Raw genomic sequence first — 8827 nt, forward strand, 5'->3', positions numbered from 1 at the left:
GAAGGGCGACGTTGTTTACCAGACTTCAACACAAAGAAGATGACAAGAGCCTTGACGTCATATTTAATGTCAGCAAATAATCACTCCATGGCAGAGTGAGACAAGAACACGGTTTTATGGTGTCACAAATCTACAGCAAACATAATCCATGAACCCAGTTTAAAACCACAGTAAACGAGAACAAATGGATGCAAGTTTGAGTTCCAAATCATACATAGAGCAACCTTTTTAGCAGTTACCGCTGAAATGCATTCATGTTTGACTCGCACTAAAGAGTCTCAGTAGTGACTGGAAACAAGATGAATGAAACTGTGGTTTCATCCTCTCACACTTAATGAGAAAAGCAAGATGGATCTCTTTGTATTCAAATCAAAGCAAAATTAAACACAGGAAGTGGGATACTTCTGTAGCAACAAGATCATAAAATCATGAGTTGAAGAAAACAAAGTGTTGTGTTGCAGATCTATCTGTAACCAGCAGCCATAAACCAGAGTACTACACAAAAAGTGAGCAGATTTTGTGATTCTGCTTCCAAAAAGAAAGAATATCTTCTTATCGTCCAACTGGGTTTTGATCAACAGTTCTTGATCAAAACTTTCTTTCTTTCAATGTTTGCTTTGAACTTTTGCTGCTTTTTTCATTCATTATGTTTCTAATAAGCAATTTTAGATAACAATACCTTGCAAAATAACCTTGAAGTTTGTCATAATTTATTGTATTATGAGTTTTGGGATCCAAATCTAGGCAGAACCTGAGAAAGAAAGACAAAGAGTTTTAATGAAAAATAAATACAGAGTGTCACACTTTTTCTATATTCAGATGATGGACTGCACAAAGCTTGGGACATCATAGGTCTTCATAATGCTGTTTGTTCCCTAATTTTCAAATATCATTGTTTATCCTGAGAGTAAATTACACACAGACAGACTTGCTAGATAACACTTGAAGGTAAATGGGTCAACTGGACTTTGTTGAGGGATAAATTAGGTCAAATGTTCATCACTTTTCAAATTCTATATGATGTTATATGGATATAGTCAAAACATTTAAAATGTTTAAGAAGTATGAATACTTTTGCGAAGGTTTGCTGCTAGTGGATGACCCAATTATTTCATTTCTCCAATGCATTGTCCTGATTTCACATGCAGTTTATTAAGACCAGGCTTAGATCTCTCAGTCAGCGATGTTTTTATGAGGATCTGCAAGAGACTGATAATTATTTTATTATACTAAAACCTGATTTTATTATTTTGAATTATTTTGTTATCTAGTTTTGGCTGGTTGAGCAAGAGCACATCTGTCTATGGTGTGACAAACTCAGAATCCATTTTTATTTCTGGTTTAACATAACGGAAAACTTCTGTTGCATCCACCTGGCTTCCATCTGTACAAACCTTCTTGTCATGCTGTTTGATCATTTCCAGTCCTTGAGATGAATAATTGAGTTTTACACTGATTTAATGAACCCAACAATAAAAAAACTCTCTTTGAATCAATTGTTTATAAGGAGTGGAAGTGTTTTAAGTTAATAATGTCTGGTCTTGGAAATTCCATCCATTTTCTTGAGCAATTTAGAGTCCTGAGATGCATTTATATGAGGAAAACATAATTTTACAGAAAAAGCACCTAGTCATGCAAACAAACAAAATTAACAAAGCTTTGATTTTATATTGCATAAATGTAAAAATGAAAAGATTTAGGTAATTACATCACTACATAATATTGCACACTAATCTAATACATCCCAGCCCAAAAGTATGCATACTCCTGGCAGATTTAGGTTTAAAGTAATGCATGCTTCTTTCCATTTTGCCATGAGTGCTGATTTTAATTTCATTGAGAATGTGTTCAGGGAATAAAGACTAGAGTGATCAGCTGGACCCTATAAGTGAAACATAAATTGTTTTTAAATTGAATGTTGAAAAGGATATGAATATTTTTTGATATGCTACTTTTAATAAGATACAAATATAAATGTGTAGGGTACATTTAAAATCATTTAAATATCCTTTATGTTTTTATCAAAAGTGACTGAAAATTTCTTCCCTATTGTGATGTCCGTTTTGATTTTCTTCTTCCCAATGTCTAGATTCTCCTATTTTATTGGCTGGTTGTATTAAACAATTGATAGGAATATCTAAAAATTGACCATTGGGTGCTGAGTCGATAAGGTTTCTAGTCAAAGTAAAAGAGTTTTTAAATTTGGTGACAATTTGAAGTTTTGCCAAGAATACTAAAATAATACAAAAACGTTACGAGTTTTTAAGAGTTCCCCCTTTCATAAAATCATCAACCTCATGAATCTACAAAGTTTGGATCTTCTCATTAAGCTTAGTAGGGGCAGAGGTCTGAATCGTTATAAGATCTTTGACCTTGCTCTGATCCGCAAAGGACAGAGAGCAAACAATGAACAGCAGCAGTAAGAATTCATAATGAGGCGAGGAAAATGTACAAAGACCTTCAACGCTCCTGAGATATTAATCACAGGTTGACGAGCAGATAGACCCCCACATACAACGGCGGGAAAAGAAAAAACGCACAAAAATACCACAAGCAAACTTGTCTAGACAGTAAACAAGCTCTGCCTCAGGGAACTGAACATGTGGGCAAACCAGATACAAACTTGAGCGCAGGAGACTTTACTGACGGAGAACGTCTGGATAAACAACCGTGAACACAAAATCATTACGACACCACTTCAGCATTTGTAATAAAGAAGAGAACATTGTATACGCTAGTTAATAGACACCACCCCAATAAAAACACAGATATCTTAAAAGGAGTTAATAAGACAGGTGAGTCTGGGCATGTTTCAACTGATATAGTTTCATTTCAAAGATATGTACTCTGTATATATTCAGTGGCTATGTCCTATGTCACTTGCTTCCAGACTTTATGCATGTCAACACACACAACCACAAATGGATAGTTAAAAAAAAACTGCAGAGACAGTTTTCCGTTATCATATCTGGATCGTACAAGTTGCGCAGCGGCTGATAAGGAGAAAAACTGCTGGAAAACAAAAAACCAAGCATGGAGGAGTGTGTACCTTTTGAAGTTGTCTTTCTTCTTGCTGTTGAGTTGTGGCGTAACGCTGCTGGTTAAGCAGATCATTAAGAGTAATGGTTGCTGAGGATTGCGGGGCTTTATCTTTAATGGCGAGAACAAAGTTGTTGATGATCTGGGGGGATTCTGGAGCTGGATTTGATGGGAATTCCCATGCTTGCTGGAACAGTTTATGTTGAAACATTTTGATCTGTGATAACAGACAGGTGCTATCATAAATTTAAAGTCAGGGAATTACTGGCTCGGCTTTACATACTGAGACAGAAAGCATGTGGGGTTTGATATCTTGACAGGCTGAAGGTTCTCCCTTGAACAGATGCACAACTTTTATTGTTTGGCAGGAGCATGTCCCAGTAAATTCTTGACTCGGAAATAAAGTGAAGATTGGATTTTACACATGTATGGACTTTTCTTCTTTAAATTTAAGGTAGAAATAATAGCTAACATCAATATGCAGAAGATACGGCATTAATAAAGCATTCACAGTTCATGGCTGGTAAAGAAACAGTTTACCAAAGAAAAATAAATATTCTATGTCTAAAAATTGACCATTGGGTGGTCCATTGGTTGACTATTTTTTAGAAAATTATAGAAAAAAATTACGATTATGCCATCTTCAAGAAATCTCTCTTTTACCTTTTGTTTTTTACAGGAAATCATGTGTGCCACAGTTAACACTGGGGTTAAAACAGTTAACTGGTTTAATTGTGATGGATATATTGACATAAACATCAACTAATTTAGTAATCGATTTACCGTTAACTGGAGTACACAGACTCAAAACAGCGACTTGTTACAAAAACATCCTTCTCAAAGCACTTAAGTCAAAGTTGTATAAAAAATATATGCATTTGCACTTAAGTTAAAAAAAAGACCTTTATCTGTAAGTATGTTCAAGCCAAAACTCCTTAAGTGCCATAATTTTATCCTCACCTGGTTCAAATTATGTAAAAACATCCTCTATTAATTACCTTTTGCTATGCAGTTATTAACCAGTTAATCCAAAAAAAAATAATCAACAATCCGGCTTTGTTTTAAGCCAAACCCATCTACAAATTTTGTTACTTAATGTCATCTAACTGAAACACATACACTATATAGCCAAAAGTATTTGCTTCCCCATTCAAATTATCGGAATCAGATGTTCCAATCACTTCCATGGCCATGGTTGTACAAACTGAAGCACCTAAGCATGCAGACTGTTTTTACAAACATTTGAGAAAGAATGAGTCGGTCTCAGTGAATTCCAGCATGGAACTGTGACAGGATGCCTCCTCTGCAACAAATCCAGTCGTGAAATTTCCTCGCTCCTAAATATTCTACAGTGAACTGTCAGCTGTATTATAAGAAAACGGAAGTGTTTGGGAACGACAGCAACTCAGCCACGTAAACTGACAGGCGCAGCTGATGATGAAGCGAAGAGGTCGCCAACTTTCTAGAGAGTCAATCACTGCAGACCACCAAACTTCATGTGACCTTCAGATTAGCTCAAGAACAGTGCGCAGAGAGCTTCATGGAACGGGTTTCCATAGTCGAGCAGCTGCATCCAAGCCATACATCACCAAGTGCAATCCAAAGTGTTGGATGCAGTGGTGTAAAACACACCGCCACTGGACTCTAGGGCAGTGGCGGCTTGTTCTACTTAATTATTTGAAAACAATCCAAACTGTTTGCAAAAGACTGTAGCAGTAAAATCCTATATCTGTGTCACTGCAAAAAAGTTTCTTACCTTCACTGTAGGTCTGATACTCAACTCCAATAACATTGGTCAGCAAAAGTTTATGAACAGAAAAATATTTTTTCTCCATTGTGCAAATATAGAAAGGTAGGGAAGTGTACATTTCTGCTACAAGTGAAGCATACTCTATTTGAAGCCTGCAGTAAAAAAAAAATGCAGCAGATATTAAATCTATGAAAGGCTGCAGAAATTTTCTGCACAATTGTGGATACTGAGGAACCCATTTCAGAAAATGACACATCTTGAATATGATAATAGTTCCATGGCCCTTCAATTTGAAATTCAAGGAACTGCAGCAGGAATAAGGTTTTATATGTGAAAAATGACCATTTCTTTAAGAGGAAAAACCAACACAAACAACATATTTAAGATTCTCTTTTCAAAGCATGTAGGGCTGCACATCTTTATTCATGGGGAGCTGCTTATCTGTGAGGTGAAGAAAAGTTTATATTGAAAATGGTTGCCATTCATCGCAGCATTTCAGTTGCGAAATCAAAGAGGAAAGTTTACAGATTATCTCCGCTAAAATGCTTTCTCTCTGGATGAAACAGAGCTTTTAAAACCTTTTCCCCTCGAGGCAAACAAAAAGGCAAACACCAACTATTCCTTATTTATTTTCTCCTCTCACTTTCCCTCCAAATCAGGAAACTCACTTCCACAGAGTTCTTGTGTTTATGAAAACACAAGTTTCCAAGAGCCTGCAGTGAATTTATATTTGGTACAAACTCCGTTGTGCGTCTTACTCCTTGGCATCGTGCCCTCTCATAAGATTTCCATGGGGTTTTGTTCCCCCCCACAATTTCCACAGTGATTGATTTGCTTTTTAAAGGCTTCCTGTGTCGGGCACGGCCTATGAGGCACATCTGTAAGTGTGCGCTGGTCATGCTGGGTCTGTTTTCCTCTGCTGTGCTCTTCTGTGGTGTAGTAAAGTGAGGTATCTGCCTTTTCTGTGGCCTGGGAGAATGACGTGCTCCATTATAAAAAGAACTGACTCCAATGAAAAATGAACCTCGGGTCCTAACGGGCGTTGGTCGCTCGGCGGATTACAGCGCCTCAAGGGATGTAGCCGAGCCTCTGATGTTGATGCCTAAAAACGGGGAACAAAAGCAGCTGGCCTGTGAGTGATAAAGTTATACTGAGTGTTCACGTCAAATATAGTTAAGAGTTTGAGGAGTCAAATCTGAGCCCTTCCAGCTGCTGAGGATCAGCTTTGGGTTGTAATTAAGCGAATTTGAGAATGGATTCTGTCTGCTTTGAAGCCAAGTAGTTCCAGTTTTGTCAAGATAAGTAAGAATCAAGTTAAGGGGAAACAATCTGGGATGGTAAATTGTGAATTCAAACATGAGCAAAAGTATATTTAAACATTTTGCGATTTTTTTGTTTGTTTTCGTTGGGAAGGTTTAGGCTGTTTCTTCACAATTTTTTCATCAGGTGAGCAAGTTCAAGATCTGAAGGTGATTCCAGGTGCTGCATTAGGAGCTGGAAGCTGCACTGGGAACAATGGGAGTGACCAAATCACCATTTCACACATTCTGAGAAAAATTACTACTTATTACTACTTTCCGTAAACAGTGCGCTGCTGTGTGACGTCTTCTGCGCATGCGGGTCACTTCGGGGACGTAAACCATTAAAGAAGTCTCATTACTGTTGTGTTTAATTAGTAGTATGAACAACTCAGCAAAAAATAAATAAAAGAACTGGAACTGAGCATCAAGATATGTTGTGTGGATGTAGCTGAAATGAATATTGAAAATGAGCATTCCAGATGCTCATTTGCAGTCCGGGATGCAGTCAATCCCGGAGAAAAGGCAAAAGATCTTAAGCACTTCTATGTTTTATGACCAGAAAAAGGCGGCTAGTTTCTTCATCATTGGTTTTTGAACTGAATAAACAGCAAATTTAGGCACAAAGAGAAAGGGCTCAACTTTAAAAAAATAAAAATAAAACCAAATTTTAAGAATTACCTAAAAAGAAGTACAAAAGAAAAATACAATGTTAAACCAGCAAAAGTGTAATGAAAATTAAACATTTATTCATAACAAAAGAACTCCATATTTTGCATACACTTAATCTGGGTGAGAAAGCTGCTAAAATATGCATTGCATTGGAGAAGATTGCAGAATTCAATGTGTGACGCTACAGACACGTCTGAGTAGCCAACATAATGTTGACCACATGGGCACTAAAGCAACAATTGGATCAGGAAATAACAATAGAAGGTGGTTTGGGCTGTTACAGCAAACATTTGCTAATTAGACTCTGTAAAACATTCTGCTGGGAAGCTTTGGCTCAGTTCTCCATTCCCAAGCACTCGTTTCCTTGCTGCAGGTGACTAATTTTAGCAGGTGTTGTACTTTACTATGCTGCAAACTTTATATAAGAAAAGTTTTGCGAGTTTAGGGGTGTCTACTTGGCCTCCAAACTCTTATTTTCACTGTGATGTTAACATTAGGACTGCAGGAGAAAAAATATTAATTTACAATAGTTACAAGTCTCAACCTAAAGGACAACAGATCTTCACTGCCTTAGTCCAAGCATTCCTATGACTGTCTGTGTTGGCAAAAAGGCAGGCAGAGCCGGCACAAGGCATGTGCGAGCCCCAACACCAACAGGGCATCATAGGATTTTATTTTGTAGTGATTGCACATTTTACACATCTTTTCCAAATAATAAAAAAGAGATATTAACCTTTCTAACTTTTTTACTGTAAATTTAATGTTTGTCTGCAGATGTTACATTTTAATACTTAAATTTATATGAAACACCTAAATGCCATTCTGCGTTTCAAAATGCAAATTACTTAGAGCATCTTTGCTTGTTTGCTACTCCTGTAAGATTTAAATCAATTACCGTAATAACACCAGTATGATATGTTAATTACAAATGGGACTAATAATAGATATATTACATGCATAGTGTAACCTGGGAATGATGAAGTATCTGGCATTTACATGGCCTGTACACAGGAATACATTATGGTAGCTCATCAGTCCACACTTATATACTACCCATATTAAAGAGGTGCAAAAAGCCATAATGCATCTCAAGGAACTATTAGTTCATTTCAGAGAAATCTGAAACTTAAACTATAGTAAGGTAAACTTACCATGACAAATATTTTCTTCAGTATTAAGTGTTACGTTGTCAAAGGCAGAACCTTTGGTGGGCCAATTCCCTAATCCTGATCCAATCTGTTTCAACCTACACCTTAAAATTAGGACTTATCTTCAGAAGACACTACTTAACTATGAGGCATCAGAAGGTAAGGGTCAAAGCACACCTGCAAAGCTGAAGCTGACATTAAACAAATAAAACCCCATCCAGAACAAAAGAGCCTGAGCCAAAAGCCACTTCAGAAACCTTTCTTCTTAATCCAGGGATGTAAAGCAGATCTGAGAAACGGGAAAAAATCCCACCTGAAAGCAACAGGCGTCCACGGAGCCCATTAGCATTTACTTGTGTTTGAATGTGATTGAGCTAATTACGCCGGGTTGTTGAGATGTTAAGCGAGCGTAAACATTCAGGGGGTTGGAACAGGCCCCCGCTGAGATGAAAAACCACCTATTTTCATCCAAACGTAATTAATCAGAACCTGAGTCTGCAAACAGACGCTGCAGCTTGCTCCATTGCCTCTCTTGTAAGCGCTTGACTGACAGATGAAAGCGAGGAAATTTGCAACCAGTTAGGCGATTAGACTTAAAGTGAGTCAGATCTGCTCCGACATAGACCTCAGATGTTGACACTCAGTCCTCTGCTGGTCTTTCAGTGGCAGAATTGTGCATATGTACACATTTATTATTGGATAAATTATTAAAAGGGAATATTCCATCATATTTTATTGCCAGGACGCTGGCAAATCTTGACAGGATTAACATAAATAAATCACACTGTAGAATCAAGACCCCATTAGGGACAACAGTGTTAGAAAATGGATGGATGGATGAATTACACTGGAGAAATAGTTTTCATCTTTGTTAAAGCAGAAGACATTTTAAAACACTTTATTTTTACAATGAGACCTTT

Source organism: Xiphophorus hellerii, chromosome 12 (assembly GCF_003331165.1).
Source record: "Xiphophorus hellerii strain 12219 chromosome 12, Xiphophorus_hellerii-4.1, whole genome shotgun sequence".
Taxonomy (NCBI): Eukaryota; Metazoa; Chordata; class Actinopteri; order Cyprinodontiformes; family Poeciliidae; genus Xiphophorus; species Xiphophorus hellerii.